The sequence below is a fragment of the Cheilinus undulatus genome, linkage group 2 (genome assembly GCF_018320785.1).
Source record: "Cheilinus undulatus linkage group 2, ASM1832078v1, whole genome shotgun sequence".
In the NCBI taxonomy this organism is placed as follows: Eukaryota; Metazoa; Chordata; class Actinopteri; order Labriformes; family Labridae; genus Cheilinus; species Cheilinus undulatus.
This window is the reverse complement of record NC_054866.1, coordinates 50,170,245-50,193,810: the sequence shown is the minus strand read 5'-3', so window position 1 is coordinate 50,193,810 and position 23,566 is coordinate 50,170,245. Positions and strand designations below refer to the sequence as shown.

At 40.9% G+C, this 23,566-nt stretch overlaps 1 protein-coding gene across 1 annotated transcript in view; it reads left to right on the top strand.

Annotated features, from left to right (window-relative positions):
- Nucleotides 1–3,471, top strand: part of si:cabz01090165.1 (uncharacterized protein LOC100333421 homolog) — a 302,244-nt gene extending 298,773 nt beyond the window's left edge. Inside the window, exon 14 of the mRNA XM_041809037.1 lies at nt 3,158–3,471. The gene's annotated coding sequence lies outside the window, so the exon portion shown is untranslated. The remainder of the gene's footprint in view (nt 1–3,157) is intronic.
- The last annotated feature ends 20,095 nt before the right edge of the window (nt 3,472–23,566 follow it).

The following is a 23,566-nucleotide window of genomic DNA, read 5'->3' as shown; positions in this document are numbered from 1 at the left end:
GTAACGGGCCGCACACCTTCCAAAAAGTTCAACATTTGTCTCATCAGTCCACAGAATATTTCTCAAAAAGTCTTGGGGATTATCAAGATGTTTTTTTTGGAAAATGTGAGACGAGCCTTTGTGTTCTTTTTGGTGAGCAGAGGTTTGGCCTTGGAACTCTCCCATGATGCCATTGTTGCCCAGTGTCTTTCTGATGGTTGAGTCATGAACTCTGACTTTAACTGAGGCCAGTGAGCTCTGCAGGTCTTTGAATGTCATTTTGGGTTTTTTTGTGACCTCCTGGATGAGTCGTCGTTGCACTCTTGGAGTCATTTTGGTTGGCTCCACTCCTGGGAAGGTTCACCACTATTTCCAGTTTTCTTCATTTGTGGATAATGGCTCTGACTGTGGTTCGCTGGAGTCCCAAAGCCTTGGAAATGGCTTTGTAATCTTTTCCAGACTGACAGATTTAAATCACTTTGTTTCTCACTTGTTCTTGAAAGTCTTCGGATCGTGGCATGATGGGTTTCTGTCTGAGATCTTGTAGCCGACTTCACTTTGTTTGACAGTTTTTATTTAAGTGAATTCTTGATTCAACAAATCTGGTGGTAATCAGGCTTGGATGTGGCCAGTGAAATTGAACTCAGCTTTCCAAGAATTGTGGCTAATCACAGTTAACTCATGATTTCACAATTACTTTTTCACATAGGGCCAGAAAGGTTTGGATTTTTTCCCCCTTTAAAAGTTAATCATTCAGACACTACATTTTCTATTTACTTGGGTTGCCTTTGTGAAAAATAAAAATTGGTTTGATGGTCGAAAACATCTAAAGGGATACTTCAACATTTTGGCAAATTCGTCCATTGCCATAATTCCTATATTCTTAGTAATAGGTTCATTACCTTCAGTTTTCAGCGCAAGCTGGTTTTAGATCGCCGCTGTCGAGTTTCGACCTGCTGTGCCAACTCGATGTAAGCAGACGGTATTCCGGCTTTCCCTCATCAAACTCATCAAATACACAATCCAACAACTCCAAAATGCTCTCGTGGACAAGTTGTGGCCTGTACATTCACCAAGCTTTTAAATAATAACATATAATTATGTAACATTACGATGCATAAAGCAAATACTCAGAACTATTTCTTGAGTAAACCACTGGGTGGAGTGACACAGTGCAGCAGCCATGTCTGGAGTGTAGTTCCGGCTTTGCATTTAGCTTTAAAACATCTCCGTCTCGTAATGTTCCATGATTATTTCATAGCGTGGTGAATGTACAGGTCACAACTTGTCCACGAGAGCGTTTTGGAGTTGTTTGATTGTGTATTTGATGAGTTTGATGAGGGAAAGCCGGAATACCATCTGCTTACATTGAGTTGGCACAGCAGGTCCAAACTCGGCAGCGGCCAATCTAAAAACAGCTTGCACTGACAACTGAAGGTAACGAACCTATAACTAAAACTATAGGAATTATGGCAATGGACGAATTTGCCAAAATGTTGAAGTATCCCTTTAAGTGTGATAAATATGGAAAAATATCAGGAATCAGAAATGGGGCAAATACTTTTTCACGGCACTGTAGCAGTTTTACTTCTCGAATGTAACAGGAAAAACCGAAAACTTTCATGGTACTCTAATTTTCTGATTCCTGATAAATCATACACATAATAATTCTGTTGAAAGATTTAATCAAACACTGCTAACTGTTTAGATCAGTGGAACCAAACCATTAAGAGACTCTGTAAAGCCTCTGGAACATGCCTACAGCTGTACTTGGACTAAAGTTACCAGATTCACTCCATAAGAAACTAAACAAATGTATATTCCCTGAATCTCTAGAGCATTCTGCTGGCAAACAAGAGTGGAACAACTTCTATTTTCCTCTTTTTGTTTAAACTATCTCAGAGCAGCATTACCATCTGTTTAATTCCAGACAGAGAGAAGTTTGTGTTTGACTGCTGAGAGACCTGGAGAGGTATGCCCACAGTCTGTTTTTCAAGCACAACATTAAAGAGTCTGTGGGTGTGAAGGAGGTGTCCCCTAGAATCTACGGGAGATGGCCAAACCGTCTCTGTACCATCAGTGTTCAAAGTGGCGTGCAGTAAAGAGAAGTCTAAATGCATTTAAGTTCAAAACATCGTACCTTTAATTAAGAAACACAACCTCCAACTGGTAAACCACTTATAGACAGTGTCTGGGAAAGGGAAGAGGCTTGAAAAAAAAACTTGGAGGGTGATTGGATGAACAATCTGTCTGTCACATCTTTTCGGGCACATCAGAGCAACAAAACACGTGACATAGCCGCTGCTGGGCTGCGCCCCTACCGAAGGAGTAAACTCCATAAGGACTGCATAACGTGAACCATGGCGACTGTTTTTGAAAAGAAAACAACTCACTGCTGTTCTTTGTTCTTCTTTTAATGAAGAAATGTCCTCAAGTTCTGATAAAACTGGCGCTTTAGCAGCATCCACGCTAATGTCGTTTGCCATAAATGCAGCGGTCTCTTGTTGATGCTTGCTTACGTCACGACTCTGCATCCCGAAAGTACTGCCCTTAGTCGCTGATTGGTCCTGTCACTTTCTAACCGGACCCAAACGGTTCAGACGGGAGCTTTACGAGATGGATTCGCCAGTTAGAAACACGGAAACAGGTGGATCCATCTGCTTTGCAAGGTTACAATATGTTGATATTAACAGATTAATTTTAGTCGATACCAATATTCAAATATGTATTTCAGACCTAAAACTTTAGACCTTTGGACAAATTTGAATGTATAAGGAAGAACAAAGAAACAAACTTGAGTCCTTAAAACCCACTTTGAAGTCAAAAGTTTGAAAGATAAAGACCTCAACTGGCGTAGGACTGTTGATCCAGCCTCAAACTTTACAAACTTTTTTGTACAAATGGCAAAAATTTACAGTTGATATATGCTGATATTCCGAAGCCAAAATATCGGTTTTAAATATCAGCAGAAATTTTGGTATCTTCCAATACCGATAATTGCATTCCTTAGCTAATATCTGCCAGTACCTAAATCAGGCTAATAATGTTGTGCACCCCTTTCTAGTCACTCTTCAAATTTGATATCAAAAAGTGTGCAGCAACCCTGTTATCTCTCAAACAAGGTCTCAGACAGATTTATGATGCTAATCATGGTTTCTTCTTCTCTTGTCTCCTTCAGGTGCACCCATTGGATGCTAGGTCACATCCTCCTGCTGATCAGGTATAAATCCCGAAGACACACCCTGCCCTCCGACACGACCTCATAGAACCAGATGAGATGTGACAAAAGCATCAGACGGGGAAACACAGGGGATCTTTTCACCTCTAAAAGTCTCCACGTTGCTGAGATTTGGATACATGCACTGGAATGGTTCTCTAATCCAGGCTCTGAATCCCCCTATGTCTGGTGCTTGACACTTTGGATCAGAGAAACCAGAGTGGACACAGCTTTGGGGATCTGTTTCTCTTCTGAAGGAAGTATCCAGCAATCTGTTGAGGATTTAAAGGGTGTCGGATGGATTTAGTCCCTGCTTTTGACAGTTTGAATCCATGTGGACGCTAAATGTCGCTCTGGGAATATACCGAATGGATTACTTTGGATTTCTGGCAAACCGATTTTGTGACATCTTTCCTGGATGTTCTGGTTTGTCTATGTTCAGCAGCACAGCTCCTCTCTTTCCCCAGCATACAGTCACATGCCAAAGGATTACTGCAGTATTATGACAGCATTATTTCAATAACTAACCGGGGGAGAATATACAAACTTGAGAAAAGCACACCTCTCTAACGTCTGTCATGTTTGGCCTTGGAGTGAAAACACGAGCACATTGTCAACCTTTTGTCTCAAAGCATCGATATTAATGAACTGAAGGGTGAACTTTCTGGCACTTTAATGTTTTCATCTCTCTTTCTCTGTCTGTCTCGCTCTCTCTCTCTCTCTCTTTCTCTCATTTTCATGAACAACTGAATAGTATACTCTCCAGTATTACCAGTCCTCTGGCTTGGAATGACTTAGAAAATGTTGAAATAATCAGTGTGTTTGCGTCCATGGTGGATTGGTTCTCTCTGTGTGTCGGAGTATTAAAAAACAACCGTGGTGTCCCGAGAACGGAGCTTTGAGGAACACCAGCGAGGCTAAACTAAAGCACAGAAGTCTGCCTCTGCAGTTCGTGGGAAATTTTGGAAAGCAGCTGCACCCCTACGAAAACAATGGTGAACTTTACCATAAGTGTTCCTAATAAACCAAGCTGGCATTCAAGAACGTCAAATGTATTTTGGGGTTTTAAAAGATGGCCAGCAGAACTTGCGCTGTCCCTCCCCTCCCTCCCTCTCTCTCCCCTTTGCTGTTTGACAGTGTCTGTGTTTGTATGTGACATACACCTTACAGTCGTCGATGGTTTGATACCCATGATTTACTTTGAGTATAATGGAACAAGTGACCACAATAAGGAGAAAAAACACGACAACATGCGAAGCGGGGATTTTATGCTTTCATAGATACAATTATGTGGATTTATAATGAAATAAAAAGGTATTTTTCTTGGAAAATGTCTGTGTTGTTCAAGTTCAATCAAACCTTTATTCTTTTACCAACAGAAGCACTCACTGTTTGTCTTATGTCTAGGCCTGTTAATATAAACGCGTTAACGCTCATGATTAATCTGGAAAGCTTAACACATTTAAAAAAAATAATAACACAATTTAATCATATGACTAAGTTTGACCACAACTTCCTCCCGCAGTCCCCCTGCACAGATGTTTACATCCCTGGTATCAAAAGGTTGAAGGTGGGCTGCTGTGATGAACTGTCTTTACTCCAAAGCACAACGAGTCTGAAGTACCACTTCCGGGCAAAAAGTGTCTTTGCTAATGTTAGCAAAGATGCTAACAACAACATGGGATCAAGCCATGATAGCTAATGTTGCCAATGCTAGCAAAGATGCTAACAACAACATGGGATCAAGCCATGATAGCTAATGTTGCTAATGCTAGCAAAGACGCTAACAACAACACGGGATCAAGCTTCACTGGCGCAGTCCAGCAGACCCAGATTTGTCCCTAAAACGACAACATGCTAACTACCGCTAACTAATACGATCGCCATAGGCGTCAGTTTAGGGGGGGATGGGGGGATGTGTCCCCCCCACTTTTTGCCAAGGTTCATTTTGTCCCCACCACACACAAATCCTTCATGTGTAAGCCACTGTAACCCCAGTTTTTTTCAGTAGTATAGAAAATTCTGACACTCCTGAATGCACCATCCGCATGCTTATGAGCAGAGCCGGTTCTGGGCATAGGTGATATACGCAGTTGCCTAGGGCGCCACGTAGGGGGTGCCGTCATTTTTAACAAGTCCATCAGTGTAACAGATCATCAACTCCAGCAGCCCTCTAACCTCTGCGCCCCTCGTTCATGAAACAGTCCAGCCACACCTCGCTGCTGTCTGTCTCTCTCAATGCATGCCCCCGGCCCACGCACACAAGACGTTTACTTTTTTCTTTTTCCTCGTTCACACAGCGCTGAATGGACAGGATGTACAGAGTCCTGCCTGCCCATTCCTCCTGATTTCCTGGCCGTCAACTCCAAATTGTAAGTCCGCCTTTACACCAAAATGTCTAGAACTGGCCCTGTTCTTTGTTATTCGTACATTACCTGATGCCATATCTTGGTCTGTATATATGCCAGTTGTCTATTCCTCAGTGTTGGAGTTTGTTGTAAATCTGGCTTTGTTGACAGCCAGTGCATAGCTGCTCGTGTATGAGATATGAGAATAATACTGTGTCTATGCTTGCTGTACAATCCTGCTCTGTGACCATGTTTTGTTGCTGTTTCAGTACTGATAGTAAAAAAAAAGGGATTTTTCACTTAAAACATTAAATAAGCCTACGCCGCAGATGCATTATATAGTAGCCTTACCTAAAGTAAGTAAGTAAGTAAGTACCTATTATAGTCATCATCTCCAGCACTTCTCAAAAGTCACTTTTGCTAATAGTTATTGCCCCCCCCCACACACACACACACTTTTCAAAACAAACTGACGCCCTTGGCGATCGCTAATGGGTCACCAGAGACTGCAGACCATCATCATCGTTGATGACAAGGGGCTTCAAGACATCATCAGGGTCGCCTCGGATGACCCGTTCCACAGAACAGCTACGAGAACTACTGTCACAAGAATCCGTGAACTGTATGACAGCAAAAAACGAAAACTAAAGTGGAGCAGCTGGCCTGAGCTACATTTATTACACTGACAAGAGCCCACTGGACATCAGTCAGCAACTTAAGCTACCTCAGGGTAACAGCACACCTGATCATTCACTTTACAGCACAAGTTATTTTCTATCTGATGTGTTTGTCTTCTGGGCTCGTTTGCAGTTTATAAATATTATTGAATTAAGACCCTCTGATTTACAAACCACAAATAAGCTTAAAAACTCTAGTTTGTTTAATATTTCTTCATTTAAACATCATACTTGTACTAATTTACCGCAACCAAAAAAAGCATTTTGTTGGTAAAAAGCGCTTTCAAAGTGCTGTACATAAAGTCAGAATAATGAAAATAAACACTTTGTAAGAAGAACATTTAAAAATATAAAAATTACTAAAACTAAAGAAATGCTGTTAAATAACTTGATTAATTTTTGGATCAATTGACAGCACTACTTATGTTGCTATAAAGTCTTTGTGAAGTGCTTTTTTAGAGATAATTTGATTGAACACAAGCTAGAGGTTGAGCAAATAAGCATCCATATACAGTGCTTAAAAAATTTATCAGACCACCTGTCATATTTGTCTCAAAGACCATCCAGCATCATTAATTGTTTTAATGCAGACTCTTTCATTTTCACTAAGCTCGCCACGTTTTACCATTTTGAACAGGAATGAGGAATTTCAAACTGAATTCACCCAAATTTGAGCCGGCTCACTGGGCTTCTCTGAGAAGTCAGAAATGAATCAAGCATAACATTCAATCACTTAAACTCATTTTTCTGTTCAGAAATGCAAGTAAATAACTATAATTTGACATATTAATCAAGAAATAATAATGTGCTTTACTATTTTTTCAGTTTTTTTGAAAATCAGTAAATTTGAAAATTCATGGATAACAGTAATCACTAGAAAAGCACTTGGAGAGCACAGAACTCCGCCAAGGCAGCCCAGTGTCCCCATGCTGTGATTTACTCCTAAAATTCATTTCTGGACCTTGAAAACCTTAGCATTGGATTCACATTCATATTATCTTCTTTTTTATTGTTACTTTTTCCTCTATGCCATATTTTTTGCCAACACATAAAAACAACAAATATATCAGGACAACTTTAAAAATACAATTTATTTAATAACAAATATTACAATGGACAGAACAGAACATATCTACAACTTCACTGATACAGACACAACATCATGGTCCAAAAAGCAACAGTCTGAAACACTGACTTGAGGAGATTGATCCTGGTTCACATAAACATGATCTAACAGACTTCCATAGTCAGTAGTGGCTCCTTGGACTAGTTGTTTGAAGCCCAACTGGTGCATGACTGTCAATAACTTATGGTTAGGGGATTGCAGAAGATCCACGTTGAAATCACCAAGGATGACAGTTACAACATTTATTTGCAGAGATTTTAGAAGATACTGCAACTTGGTGATCAATGTGGCAACTGGCACGGAAGGAGATCTACAAATGGTGATGATAAAGATCTTTGTTGAAAAAACATTCACAGAAACAGCAGTGTACTCAAGGCCACTGAGTTTCAGATTCATCTGCACAGGTGCGATCTCCTGCCTGGCAACAGTCATCACACCACCTCCACGGCCCAGAGCAGCAGGCCTGTCTGCTCTGATAACTTTTGACAGAGGCAGAATTGAGGCTACTTGTTGCTGGTGCTTCAGGAATGTTTCCACGAAACAAAACACATCTACCTGCTGAAGACTGCTGTCCATTTTTAAGTCTTCTTCATGTTCCAAGTAGGATCTGATATTGAGCAGTCTGATTTCCAGTCGTCCATGAGCAACCGAGGGAGTGGTAAAGGAGAAGGATTCAGATGTTGCTTCTTGTCAAAGCTGGTCCATTTCATGAATGACAGATGGGTTTGTACGAATGGTACTAGCGTCAAATCCAAGCAAGAAGAGGCCTTTCAAGTTTTTGACCCGACTGAGGGCAACATAGGCCTGGCTCAGCATGAAGGAACCCTTTCCTTGCATGGAGACAACAATCTTTTCCAATGTCCTGCCCTGGACATTGTGTATGGTGCAACCCCAGGCCAGTGAAAGTGGAAACTGTGATCGCTTTGCTTCCACAGATCGTCTTCCTTTCCAGTATAGAACTGAACGTCCTGTCTTTTGATGGGCACTGCTCTCGGGAATGTATTGGCTGTCACTGATGGCCTGCTTACCAACCCGGTCACAGTCAAATTTGACAAGGACTGTGTGAACAATACTTCCGGTGTTGACAATCCCAACAACCGTGCCACAGACTCCATTGGCCAGACCATCATAGACATCTATGTTGACAGTCACCATAACTCAGCCACAGACACTATTTCCCTGAGGCCACCAGTATCTGATGCTTTGGTGGAAATGACGACGTCGGTGAGGCCTGTCTGGGTGTCCTTTTTCTTATCGATAGCCTTGATGTCAAAAACTGGGCTGGACAGTTTCTTCAGATGTTCTGTGTGTTGCTCATCAACCTCTTTGTTTGTCTTGAACACATGAAGGGCATTCGCTGGGAAGTCAGCAGCTTCTTTGGTGATGACTGGTTTTGAGTATGGTGATATCATCTTGTGTGCAGGCAGCTGTCCTGACCCTGATCAAAAGCTGGGCAAAATGTTGATCATCCTTTTGGCGCATGCTTTCTGTGAGTTCCATCAACTTGAAGTTTTCCTCCAACAGTGATCCATGTAAGCGGGCATAGTTGTCCGATGGGAGGCATGATTTTGACCAACAGGTTGCAGTTGGTAGAGATCCCCAACAGCAAAAATGCTGACTCCTCCAAATCCAGAATCTGGGTTAGATTTCCCCCAGATACCTTGAAGCTGTCAATGGATATGGCAGAGGAGGTCGGCCCAACCATGGACACTTCATCTATAATCAGGAGCTTTAGTTTCCCCAACCGTGAGCGGAGTGTATTCAATATTTCACTCAGTTTGGTACTGCTTTTGTTTTTGGGTCCACAGCTAAATCCAAGGGCTGAATGCAATGTCCTCCCCTCGATGCCAAATGCTGCTGTCCCAATGAATGCAGTCAGCAGAACCGGAAGTTCATCAGGTTCAAAATGTCCAGAGTGATCTGAGAAGTTTCATCATTTCATAGTGTATCAGCTTGATGACATGACTCTTTCCCACTCTCCCAGGCCCACTGAGAAATACTTTTTACTGTGGCATGGGTCAGTCATTTTTCAGAGCAAAGATTGCATCTTTGCACCACTTTCGATGAAACATAACAACTTCCATCTGCTTGTTGTTCAGTGACCGTATCATGGCTCTGTACTGCTGTTGGCTCATCAGGACCTTACTTAGCTCTGCTGTGAAGCGAACGTGAAGTTCTGAATGATGATTAGATGACGCCTCGGGGGCTAGGTCAACATTTCTTAGTTGATCTTCCTGTGGGAGCTCCCTTTCTTGAACAATCCCTTTATCTTCTTGTTCAGTCTGTTGGAACTCCACATTTGGTGCTACACCATCCCAGGCATCTGCTGGGGGACCCATCCTTTGCAAATCCTGATAGGCTCTGTCCAGTTCATCAGCGTTAATACTGAACATGGCTTCATTAGCATGAACAATGTCCTTGGCACTTTCATAGTGTTCTTGGTAGGAGGGGAAGTGACCTTTCAGATCAGCCACCTTGTCTCGCCAGGGATTGTACAATATCAGCAGGTTCCTGTATCTGTCTTCTCCTTTCTTCTTTTCTCTGTGAAACCCAATGATGCAGTGGCATTTTAGTTTTTTCATATGTCCTAGGCCTTTACACAGAGTGATGACTGTAGGGAGTCTGTTGGCACTTTCGTCAGAGTCAGAGTCATTGCTGCCAGCTTCATTGTCGTCACTGCCATCTAAAACATCAGGGATGTGGTCAGCAGCATCCTTTGGAGCATTTTTTCCTACAGTTGTGTACGTGGCTGAAAATTCTGCAAGGGACAAGACTCAAGTCATTTGGTAGGGCAGCATACCTGTCAAGCGGCGAGGTACAAAAGATGTCTTCATCATTGTCTATCTATTTCTATGGAGGACCTTCTCAGGCTTCAGTATGGACATTCTTTTGTCTTGGAGTGCAGTGTGAACAAACACCACTTTTCTGCTGGCCCTCTTCAGTGGCAGTGAGAGTATCCTGTATGCAGCCTCCTGTGCACTAACTTCCCTGTTGTTCAGGAATGCAGACCCCACCTTTCTCAATTTTGATTTCAAGTCTTCACCTCTGCTTTCTTCGGCCACCTTTTTTTAGCAGTTCGCTCATGGCCCTTTCACTCTTTATCATGTAACTGGTGATATACATGATGCACGAGTATGGGTCCATGATGAACTGCAGGTCCATGTTGGCATGCCATGTTTGGAGGATCTTGGGGTTGTACTGGTTGATCCACCTTTCTGAGGGTTGTCGACGCAGCACAACTTGTTTTCTGGATTTCATCATTTTGACGAATCCCTGGTACATCTGAGAGTCAACCTCAGCCTTCTGCAGCAAATTTTCCAAGGAAATATCCTTAGGAACATCTTTGTCTTCCATGACTTTGTGCACTCTTTGAAAAGCTTCTTTTTTGGCTTTGGCCAAATGCTCTAAAACCATAGAGTTGTCTATATCAGGCTGTCGAGCAATAACAGTTTCAGCAGAGGGGTAATGAGGGAAACGGAGTCTGCATTTCCCCCCTGTGCAGCATGTTGCTGAGTGTACATGCTTCTGTAGAGAGAGGACAAGCTGCCTCAAGTCATTCTCTTCTTCCTCTGGAATGGCACATGTTTGATGCTTGTTGATAAATGTGGCGATTTCTTTGTCACTGTTGACATCAAGTTTTGGTGCATCCTTTATCCATAGGATGGTGTGCACATGTGGCGAACCTCTGGCCTGAAACTCTCAATGCGTATCATATAGTCCTAAGGTTTTCCAATTGGATTTGCACTTCCACCAATGAAGTCTTTGAAGAATGTGTCCAGGCGGTGTTTGAACTGGCGAGCTGCTGTTACTGGGTTGCACTGGAGCTAGCTGCACTTTTCTTCCCATGGCATTTTCTCAATGTCCTGAGCTGTCAGATGTTTTCCATACTGATGACTTATACTCTGGATGACCTCTGGCCACTGCATATCAGCTGACAAGGTGAGGAACCTTGGGTATTCCAAGTTGTCGCACCATTGCCAGCAAGTTCAGCAATACAGTGTTTCAGTATGCAGGAAAGCCTTGAATGTTCTTCATAAACTTGAAAGCAGTGTCAGTGTGGAGCATGGCTTGAACATTGTTTGAGATCTTCATGAGTAGTGATGGAGATCCGGACCCAGATCTGTGTTTTTGAAATACCCGAAATCAATAACAATTTAGTTTAGCCATACTGCTATCAAGTCTCCCAGTCTCTGTGACGTAACCTCATTTTAAGATGTAACTGTTGTAAAAACATTCACCAGTTCTTTCAAGGAGAGCATAAACTAGAAGTAGTAGTGCATCACATTAGACCAAAATGTACTTCAACTGTCAGCTTGAGGAAAAAAGATGCCGCCTGTGAGACGCATACACTCATCTCTGCCGGTGCTGGGAGGAACAGGCTCACATATCGATCTCTTCGGCTGCTTCAGGACAGTTTTCTTCTTCAGCTGCTCAGATAAATGCTGAAAAGTGCTCCAAAACTTTGAGACAGTCCTGTTTGCTAACAATATTAATCCAGCGTAGAAATCGGAAGTGGAAGTGGAAGTGGCAGACTTGAAGTTAAGTAGCTAAATTTACAGGCTAAAGAAAATCTGATGCGTTCGGGTAACCTCAGTTAATTAGACGACTCTAGTCGAAATGTTATGATGTGTTCAAATGCCACATAAAAATGGGAAAATTTAGTTTTGGACAAGAAACCTTAATAAATACAGTTGTGAATATGAAGAATGTGTTTATATTTGAGCGATGTAAAATAGATGTGACAGACTGAATTATAGCTTTTTGACTCAAACACTGCTCAGCTAAGACCACTCAAGTGTAAATATTCGTCTCCATTTTGTTTTTCCACCAAACTATAGAAAAGTATCGATAGTGGTATCGATTAGGACTCGGATCAATAAGCAGTATCAATAAGGGTATCAGTATAGATAAAAATAAACGATCTCCATCCCTATTCATGAGTCTAGCGTTTATCTTCCTGTTTTGGAAAGTCTGACCTCTTGTCTGCCTCAGAGATATTTGAATATCATCACTGATTTGTTTTGCTTCTACTGCATATTGGGCTGCAAGGAGGTAGTCAGTGTCACTGGCACATCTCCCATCTTGGTTGAGTAGCCGCTGGTTAAAGTATTTCCTTGATGTTACCTTCATTTCTCTTTCCTGGGATAATCCTCCACGCCCAAAAGGGTACTTTGAAGGATTAGCCAATTCTTCAAAATTTTTCTGTGAGGAAAGGGCAGGGCTTCTGGGTCTCACCTAGTGACAAGGAAAAGGTGCTGTCTCCATCAGCTACCTGTTCTTGCTGTGGCAGAGTGTTGTATGGAATGCCTCACAAGTTGCTTGTCTGTTCGAAGTGAATCCTGTCTTCCTCATCCTCCAGTGCTTGTTTTCTCTTCCTGGCTGCAGTTTCCCAGTTGTACTCGGATTCGGCATTGTCTTGTGCCACATAATGCTCCTCACCCATGAGTCCAATTATAATTGTCCTTTTAACTTCTGCAGCTTTGTGGATGAACATTGTGTGGCCAGTCTGGAGTGATTGTGTTGATGACCTCGATGTTGAGATTCAACATATCTGCAACTCCTTGGACTGCCAGGTTGTCTGCCCATGCTCCATTTCGCAACCCATCAATATACATGTCATACGCCCTTCTCTGTTGTTGACTCAGGGTTTCACGTGCAGGTGATAGGTGTGGAATGTTGTGAAGTTCCAAAAAGCCAAAGTAGTACTACTTAAAGGATGAGGTCTCAAGATGTTCAATAAGCTTTTGTCATATATCAGGCCCAGTGATGTTCTGCACTCCAACCAATGCAAGGGAGGCTGAGACAGCATGAAAGAAGCAGTTACCATCCCCAGGGACCTGCTTCATCTTCAAATTGTGCCTTTTTGCCAAATGCGCCAGGATGATGTAGTTGTCTCCAGTTGGCAGGGGTGACATAGGAGCAGGTGATGCTGGCTCATCAACTTCCATCTCCTCTGGACAGGCATTGGCTAGTGCTTCCCATAGCTCTGGTTCATCATCTTCCCACTTGTCTTCCCAGTCTGGGCAGATAATTATGTCCTTATAAAGAGGGTTGTTTTGCTTCAACCAGTTGAGTGCCTCCATCACCCTTTTAGGTCTAATGTATTCATGCATGTAATGTCCTTTCTAGCAGAGTTTTCTCTTGGAATCTCATTCTGTTTTGTTTTGGTTTTTTTTCATTACCCTCTGTTTCCTTCGCTGTTTCACACTTGTAGATTTTGAGCGAGGCATGGGTACCAATGTTGAGCTGATCCTGTCTTTTTCATATACAGCAACAATAATAAAAAAAACTCCGTAACAACAGCAGAATACAACAGTAACAAGGTTTTTGAAGAAGGTCTACTATAATTCTGTAAGTCTGTTGTACTTTCACCATTCTCTCAGTAGTCGGTCCAAAGTTGTAGTGTATGAAGATACTTTGATGGTACTTATATAGAGGTAAAAGGCTGATGTCAGCTGCTCGTGTGATGTGTTTGCATGGAACGGTTACTTCAGATCTTAGTTTGAAGAAAATTCGGCACTGATATTAGCAGTCCTTGAGTGCAGCCTAAGAATGTGCAGTTTTGCCAGACAAGTGCAGCATTGACGTCACCATTATGACTGTATGTGGTTTCATCAGTTAAGTGAGAGGCTGATGTCATCAGTCTGAGTGCATGTGGTTTCATCAGTTAGGTGAGATGATGGAACTGAAAGAAAAACAAAGACCAGAAGAATTACTGTAGTTTGAAAAGTCAAGTCTCATGGCATAACCAGAAAGAAGTTTCTGCGAGGACACAATGAATGAAAATAAATATAACAAAGATGTTGAAATTTCTATACAAGTTTAAATTTTTTGTTGCATTCTTTTCACTGTGTGAAGTTGTAACAAGTGATATTATCATTGTTATTTCCTACATAGACTAAAATTTAATGTCTTATGTAATGAGTTTCATTTGAAACCTAATGGAAATGAAAGGTATTTAACATAAAATGTACGTAGATAACCATTTTCTATATTGTGCCCAATCAACTTTATGACAAAACAATTTTAAGTCCGATTCAGTGTTTCCACTAGACTTTTTTGTCCCCAGTCAAAATGACCAGCAGTCATCAAGAATTCCAGCCATTTAAAAAAACTGCCAGACATTTGCTTTAACATTATTTTGCTGCATTAACAGCAGCAAAATGCATGAGTCTGATATTCTGTGGTACATCAATACACAAGTCTGCGCTAAATGGGAGAGAGGACATGTTTTTATTTCCCCAAAACCGAGACAGTAGAAACCAAGCCAACAGTAAACCTGAGTAATTATTACCCTGTTATTACAGACTGGTAGACATGTACACATGATTAGACCCTAGAAATGATTGCATAGACTGTCTCTTATTTGTCTTTGTGTAAGTGGTTTAGAGTATTAAAATGAATTTCCTTACACACACCATCCTCCACCGACAACAACGACGCATCCAAACATAACTCACCAGTGCTCTGTACACCATGTTAAAACTCTACATTTCAAATGAAAAATTAGTGTTACCTTGAGTTGTCCAATATCAGTCCTCATGATGAGCTGACCACATAACCCCCTTGGCGGAGGTAAAGAATGCTGCTGGGATTGAAGTTACTCATGTCCGCCATCTCCTGGTGTAAAGTGGTAACAGCGTAGACCTCCGCCATTAACCCTATCTCCCAATAATACAGAATCCTTTAAAAAATTCCTGGATCCAGACAGTGATCTGGATCACTCCCAAAATCTAATCGGTTCTTCCTTATGCCATTTCGGACATTTCCTGACAATTTCATCAAAATCCGTCCATAACTTTTTGAGTTATGTATGTAACAAACAAACCAACAAACTAACAAACCCACCTGATCACATAACCTCCTTGGCGGAGGTAATTATGTTTTAGCATTAAAATTATCATTTCAGTTAAAGAGCTTCTACATATTGGTGTATTAACCATTGCAGAAACATAAAAAATGATTTTGGTAATTACCAGTGCTGTTAATTTAGGGCAGCTGTGGCATAAACCTTACTTTGGTTAAGGTTAGGGTGGTCTAATAAATTTGATAAGCACTGCATACGTGCATACTATAAAACATTACTTTAAATGATTCACCCATGTATATACAAATTAATATATAATACATGGGTTACCTAGAAATTGAATAAACATATTTAAGGATTCACTAATTTCCAGAGTTTTCATTGCTTTTTTGTGTTTCATTCCATGTAGTGAGGTCATATAATATTCTATTTCCATTTCAGATTGTTGTATCTTTCATAACTTTTCAGTCCATTTACACGTATGGATATAATATTTATCAAACAATACAAGTAAATTCAAAATATAAAGCCTTTGATAGTTTCTTTTTCCATTGTCATAATGATAAATTACATCCTTTTCTTTTAACCGAACTTTGGAGCCAGTTTGCTCTACATCCAACCAAAATAAGCGACTATGGAGACACTCATTTTTTTTTCAAACTCGTTTTGTCAAATGGAATGCAAACAACTGGGAAACCCATATTTGCAAACGAATATGACGTCATTCCCAGTTCCGACCTCCGAGGTAAATGGAACGCAGCACAAGACCTAATGTGATAAATCTAAACGGTGGAAACTGACAGCTGCACAACTTTACTACCATTTACAGATGCTTTATGATAGAAATATAAACCTTTGCCATATGGCGACAACTTGTAGATTTTCTTTCCAGATATTTTTCTGATAAGAAAAATGTTTCAAAAATTAGTAAAAAGTTTAGACCAAATTCTGATGTTTAGACTGAGAGGAGGGGAGAGGAGGAGCATGCATACCAGCCTAACGTTTCATCTCTTGCAGGCACCATTTTTAATTAGGTCAATACATAATATGGACACAAATATAGCATCCTGAAGGGTTAAACATTATTTTTTTCTGCTAAAGTGGATTTTAGCTCACTGTCTATTTAAACAGCAACACAAAAGACAATGTGGGCTATGAAAAAAGCCATCATAAACATTAGACAGTGAACAGGTGGCATCATTATTTGTGCCCTGTAATATTTATCTGTCATTATTTCATATAAACTTTATCACAGGTGGATTATTGTGCTTCTGAGTGGCCCTAAAAAATAATGAAATTAAATGTGACAGAGACCGCTGCAGTATTTGGATGCATTGTTATGCTGGTGGTCTCTGTGTAAATATTAAACAATGAAATAAACTGCAGCGTAAACAGCTTCTGAGTATTTCACCACAGTGATACAGGACATAGGTTACAGTTGAAGAGCTGCACCCTTCGTGCCCATGCTGTTGTCCGTTACTCGTTATCAGGGAACAGCAGCTCTGCTGACTGTGTCCAACATTACTGTCGCTTTTAAATTCCTTTCAATCCATATCCGTGTTGCTTTCTGCCATGTTTGTTTCCTGGTGGTTGCAGCAGGTGATCCCAACGTGTACTGATGAAGCTCTGCCCTTGACTCAACCCTCCGTGTGCAGTCTGTGAGCTGGCAGCAGGTTGGCTCAGAGAAAATGCAGAAGAGCTGGTTGTAGTCTAACCCAGAGGTTCTCAACCTTTTCAGCCCGCGACCCCCAAAATAACAGTGCCAGAGACCGGGGACCCCCACTGTACCTGAAGGTGGTTGAACACAATCATGCATGTTCAAGAATTGTGGGGGGGGAGCTCTTTCTGGGGCCCAGCCAAACTGGGGGCCAGCAAAATCATGGTCCATTGTAAAGTTAAGCTGTAGTATTTTATGTTTAACCTGAATAATAACCACTCTTATCAAAGAAAAAAATTTTAATTAATGTGCGTAGTAAGTAGCCCTCTTAAACATGTAAATCCTTTTGTTAAAAACAGAATTAAAATACATTAAATGGATAAAATGGGTTAATAACGGAAAGAAATGGTGGAAAAGGTGGTGAAATTGGATTTTCAAAAGTAGCAGAAATGGGTTAGAAATGCCAAAAAATTAGATAACATTGGCAATAAAATAACCAAATAAATGGCAAAAACGGGTTTAAGTGGCAAAAAATGGGATATTAAGTGTAAAAGGGGATTCAAAAGTGACTGAAATGGCGTTAAAGAGGCAAAAATAGGTGGAAATGTGGTGAAATGGGATGAAAATTGATATGAACTGGCAAAAAAAAGGCTTAGCTGATGCAGAAAAAGTCAGAAACCAGCAAAAACGGGCTTTTTAAATTGTGAAATGTGGCTTAAAAAGTGGTAAAAGGGGTTAATAGCGGCAATAATGGATCAACAGAGCCAACAGTAGGCAGAGTTGCAAGATTTGGTTTAGAAGTGGCAAAAACAGGCAGAAAAAAGTGGTGGAAAGGGTTTGAAATAGTCAAAAAATGGGTTTTAAGTTGCAAAAACCGGTTAAAATTGATAAAATTGGTGGGAAAAAGTGATATAAACGAGTTAAAATTTGGCAAAATTGGTCTAAGTGGCAATGCCCAGCGGAGATTTGGAGAGTACATGAGAGGGGAATTCAAGTGAGAGCAGTGACACACTGATCATTGAGCATGTCATACACATTTACTATCGATGCGCCACTCGTTGAAAATCGATACATTTTTCCTTTAATATAAGTGTTATATTTATTTTACAATTCTGCTGATTACATTATTTTTAAGAGGATAAACATTGTAACTAAAAGTAAAGACTTAAATGCAAGGATTCGACTGAAACTGACTGAAATGTTTTTTAAATTTTTGTCGACTGAAAATATAAAGGAACTCAAATGTTACTAAAATTTAAGAACATGTAGATTCAATTTAAAATAGCTGCCAAAATTAACATCAAAGCACACATCATTACTGTAAGCAAGTGGTCTGCAGATGCTTCCTGCTTTTAATATCTTTTATATAAGGAGAGGAATGTGCATCAAACAGGCATGCCTGCCATTGTCACAGTGATTTCAGACTATTCAACAGTTTACATAGAAAAAAATGCGCTGACGTTTGGGAATCTGCTCATGGCTCTGCTCTCACTGAGCCAGTGTGTGCAGTCCATAACCGACAGTTAAACATGCATCCAAGGATCCATAGACTTCATTCTGATTGTATGACAGCGATCATGAAAATATCAATAGAGAACAGGACTGGCATGTATAGTCAATTGGAAATGTTTTAAACCACACCTCCTTTTGTTTTGTTTTATGATTACAGTTAATCACTAGTCCCCATTCTGCACTTTCAGCTACAAAGCTACTGCCTGCTGCTTCTCATTTCAAACAGGTCTGCTTTAATCTTCTGTTTTCTGTATCATTTGTTAAATTAATCATAATGGTAATGGGGTTAAGGAGAGCTGGCATCAATTCTGTTCATTGTGACTGAGTGGACAAAAAAACAGGTATGTGCTTTGTTTTGATTTGGAAACTCAATTTGCCTGATTCTCTTTGGAAATCTACATTCAGCTTTGACTGCTTTAAAAAGATTGTTTTTTTTTTCAGTTCATATAGCTGAAGAGCTATAAAGTTGTTTTAGTCACATTAACCATTGCTGATTCCTTTTTGAGTAATCAGTGGTTATATTTGAACCCAGGAGCAGAGCCAGAGACAGTAGAAGCACTTTTGAAGGTTTTACTGGGGGGGAAACATGGGGTAAGGGAGGGGGAATCCGAGGTCCAGGGAGTGCGAGAGGGATCCAGGGAGACGTGAGGGCTGCAGACGTGAGGGGAGGCCAGGAGGCTGTGAGAGAGTCCGGTGCGAGAGTGTAGCAGCGTGGCAGAGGTTGGGCAGGGCAAATAAAAATAGTTTTCAATGCAACTGTAGAATTTCAAAATGCATCAAAAGGAAAAATGCTGCCGATTAGGTTCCTCAACACAAAGCTGCCTTACCTTTTTTTTTTTAGATGACTCATCACATGCAGTTGAGATGGCTGGTGTGGGCCAGTCATTCAATCACCATCCTCTCTCTAATTCTGCTGCTCTGGAACAACAGGTTGGTTACTCCAGGAACTTAACCACACACACACACACACCCCCACACACACACACACATTAGGCAAAACACTGTAAAGCTAGGCTATACAAACAGGTACAGTTGGTAAAAAACAAAAATAAAATGTGCCAAAACAACAATGCTGGCCTAATTGCACATTTTTGAAGCGTTTTATTTTTCACCTAGAAAGCCTCTGTGTTTATCTCTGTTCTGCAAACACAAGCTTTGACTACCAGCTACGTGTTCTTTCACGCCAGCATATCTGAACAGCTCTTTGGGTCTATGGGCTTCGTCAGAGGAAACAAGTAATTAAACTAAAACTAATCATTTCAGCTCACATTTTTTTACATCAACAGCTGACAACATTTTCAGAGGTAAACATATTGTTCCGACTGTATCAGCCATCAGATGAAAAGAGCGACAGTCATGATATTTGGATAACAAATTTCATTTCAGTTCGCCAGCGTGGGTTTCTCCAATATATTTTTGCGAAGTTGAAGAAGGTTCGTAAACACTGGTGTTCAGTAAGGCAGAGAACTCTGGATGGGGAGTGATGCAAGCTGCATCAGATGAACAGTGACAAAAGGCTGTATGATTAAACGCACAGCAACATCCATCAGCAGCAGCCCAGTCATTAAGTTTTCCATCCATCCATTTTCTGTCTCAGCTGTCATAGGGTGAGAGCCAGGGTACATCCTTGACTGGTCACAAGTCAATCAAGGCTGGCATGTAGAGACAAACAGGGGCCCTCACACTCACCTGTACAGCCGATTTAGAGTCACCAATTAACCTAATGAGCATGTCTTTGGTGGTGGGAGGAAGCCGGAGTACCCGGACCCACACGTGCACAGGGAGAAAAGGCTAAGTCCAGAACAGAAAGGCCCTGACAGGAAGAGAACCAGGAACCTTCTTGCTGTGAGGCAACAGCACTAACCCATGCATCACCATGCAGCCATAAATTTGTCATCTACATCAAATAAATGGAATAAAAATACAAAATTGAACATTGCTGTATCTAATTTGCTGTTTTGTGTCTTCTGAGAATGTGACTACTTCAAAGATTTTTTTTTTTCAGTTCAAGCCGAAGAGCTATACAGGCAGTACAAGAGACAGTAGAAGCACTTTTGAAGGTTTTATTGGGGGAAATCACAGGGTAAGGGAGGGGGAATCCAAGGTCCGAGAGGGATCCAGGGAGATGTGAGGGCTGCAGACGTGAGGGGAGGCCAGGAGGCTGTGAGAGAATCCGGTGCGAGAGTGTGGCAGCGTGGCAGAGGTTGGGAAGGGCAAATAAAAATAGTTTTCAATGCAACTGTTGAATTTCAAAATGCATCAAAAGACAGAAGAATAACTGCAATCAGCTACAAAAGTTCTGAGATCAATCCAAATTAAAAAAATTCAATCGTTTGACAGCCTTAGTCTCCACTCGTCACACATCTGCTCATCTCAAGATAAATGCTACTGATCAGGTCCCTTAACACAAAGCTGCCTCACCTTTTTGTGGCTTGGTTGTTTGGTAACACTTTATGGTTTTTATAGATGACTCATCGCATGAAGTTGAGACGGCTGGTGTGAGCCAGTCATTCATTTACCATCCTCTCTCTAAATCCTGCTGCTCTGGAACAACAGAACCCAACATTGCTGTATCTAATTTGCTGTTTTGTGTCTTCTGAGAATGCAACTACTTTTTTATTTTCATTTTTTATTTAACCTTTATTTAACCAGATGAAAAACCCATTGAGATCGAGATCTCTTTCACAAGGGCGACCTGGCCAAGAGGTCAGCAGCACACGTCATAATAACTACATTTCAAAGACAGATTACAAAAATAAGTTAAATTAGACAATACATTGGAAAGTGCATAGGTAACTTGCAGATAAAGTGCTGGGAGAATAACTCACAGTAACAAATTTATAAACACAGGCACTGTTCCGTGGTCTCGTGTTGTCTGTCATTTAAGACAGAACGAAAAGTCCCAAGTGAAATGAGTTCAGACAATTTCAACTCAGACTGGAGAGTATTCCATGCAGAGGGAGCAGCAAAGCAGAATGCTCTTTTCCCTAGTTCAGTCCTCACATGAGGAACAAGCAGGTGAACAACATTGCGAGAACGCAAGGCATAATGGCTTTCAGATCTCTGAAGGAGAGTAGATAAATAGAAAGGAACCAAGCCGAGAAGAGCCTTATAAATCAGAGTCATCCAGTGAGTGTACCTGCGAGCACTCAGAGAAGGCCATCCAGATTTGGCATAGAGCTCGCAGTGATGAGTGAGACGACTACACCCAGTGACAAACCTCAGAGCACAGTGGTAAACAGTATTCAAGGACTGAAGACATTTGGCTGAAGCTGTCATATACAGAACATCACCATAATCCAGCAACGGTACAAAGGTTGCGGATACAAGATATTTTCGAGCTCTGAGGGAAAAGCAGGATTTGTTTCTGTAGTAGAAACCTACTTTCACTCTGAGTCTTCACATTGCTATGGTTATGTTTCTCACTGCTGCAGCGCACTAACCCAGAAGAGGAACTACTTGAGAAGTTCCATAGGTGTCCAAATATCAAATGTTAATTGACACCTATGGAACTTCCAGGGCCAATCAAAATCAGGTTTTCCCCTCAACCATGGTATACAATAAGTTAATTGTCTTTATTTTTATCATCTACAGACTTACCCTGGACATTCAAGTCTGGAATGAGTTAACTCCAGCTACCTCTCAACCTCCAACCACAGTGGAACCAACCCTGCCTCAAAAATGCGGTAAAGGAGAAGTAGGTAAGCTGTTTAAATGGATAGCTGTCAGACAAAGCTCTGGTTTTTATTCTGAAAATATTTCTTTTCCTGTTGTCCTCTGCCACAGCATCATCCTATACAAAGGCCTGACAACCTGATGGTTCTAAAGATAATCCTGACAGATTTTCTGTGGTGTGTTACGTGGTATCTGTCTATAATCTGAATGGAAGACAACCGCTGCTTCTCTGACTTGAGATTGGAAATATTAAACATTCAGTATTTACGATCAGAAATCCTGTTTTGTGGGGAAGAACACTGAGGACAGGCATGAGCAAGATTGTAATGTGGAACGCAGTATAACCAATCAGGAAGCAAGCTGACCAAAGCACAACACACAGCCATGGCAATGACAGCATGAAGCATAAAGTAGTGTAAGGCTGACAGCTTCCATTCAAATAGTTGATTGGTCGAAAAAGCTTATGTCCGACCAAGAGCACCCTGGTTGACGAGTCGCAAGTAACATTTCTGTTACTAAGCCATAACCAGGACTTAAATCAGTCTGTGGCTCTTACAGTACTGGGAAAAATTATTTGCAGATTTATCACACTTAAATGTTTCGCATCATCAAACCAATTTTTATATTTTTTCACAAAGACAACCAAAGTAAATAGAAAATGCAGTGTCTGAATGATTAATTTTTTAAGGGGGCAGGGGGGGGTTCAAACCTATCTCTCCCTATGTGAAAAAGTAATCGCCCCCCTTGTTAAATAATAAGTTAACTGTGATAAACCACAGTTCTTGGAAAGCTGGGTTAGATTTCACTGGCCACACTCAGGCCTGATTACATCCAGATGTGTTGAATAAAGAAATCACTTAAATAGGAGCTGTCAGACAAAGTGATGTGGTCTACAAGATCTCAAACAGAAATGCATCATGCCATGATCCAAAGAAAGTCGAGAACAAATGAGAAGCAAAGTGATTAAAATCTATCAGTCTGGAAAAGGTTACAAAGCCATTTCCAAGGCATTGGGACACCAGGAAACCATGGTCAGAGCCATTATCCACAAGTGGAGAAAACTGGGAACAATATATTTACAGTGGTGCACCCTCAGGAGTGGACTCCAAGAGTGCAACGACTCATTCAGGAGGTCACAAGAGAACCCAGAACGACATCCAAAGACCTTCAGGCCTCACTGGCCTCAGTTAAGGTCAGAGTTCATGACTCAACCATAAGAAATACACTGGGCAAAAATGGCATCATGGGAGAGTTCAAAGGACAAAACCACTGCTGACAAAAATGAACACAAAGGCTCACATTTGCCAAGAAACATCTTGATGATCGCCAAGACTTTTGGAGAAATATTCTGTGGACTGACCAGACAAAAGTTAAACTTTTTGGACTTCTTGATATTAATTAATGGAAAATTCCTCCTTCTGCTGAATTGAAAATTGGGCAAACTGGCATTTAAAGGGTTAAAAACACATAAAATCATGACAATGACCATAATATAAAACATAATTGTTTTTATAAATAATATAAATCATAAATTTTAGCATTTAAAGTGCAGAAAATGTCCCCTCAGG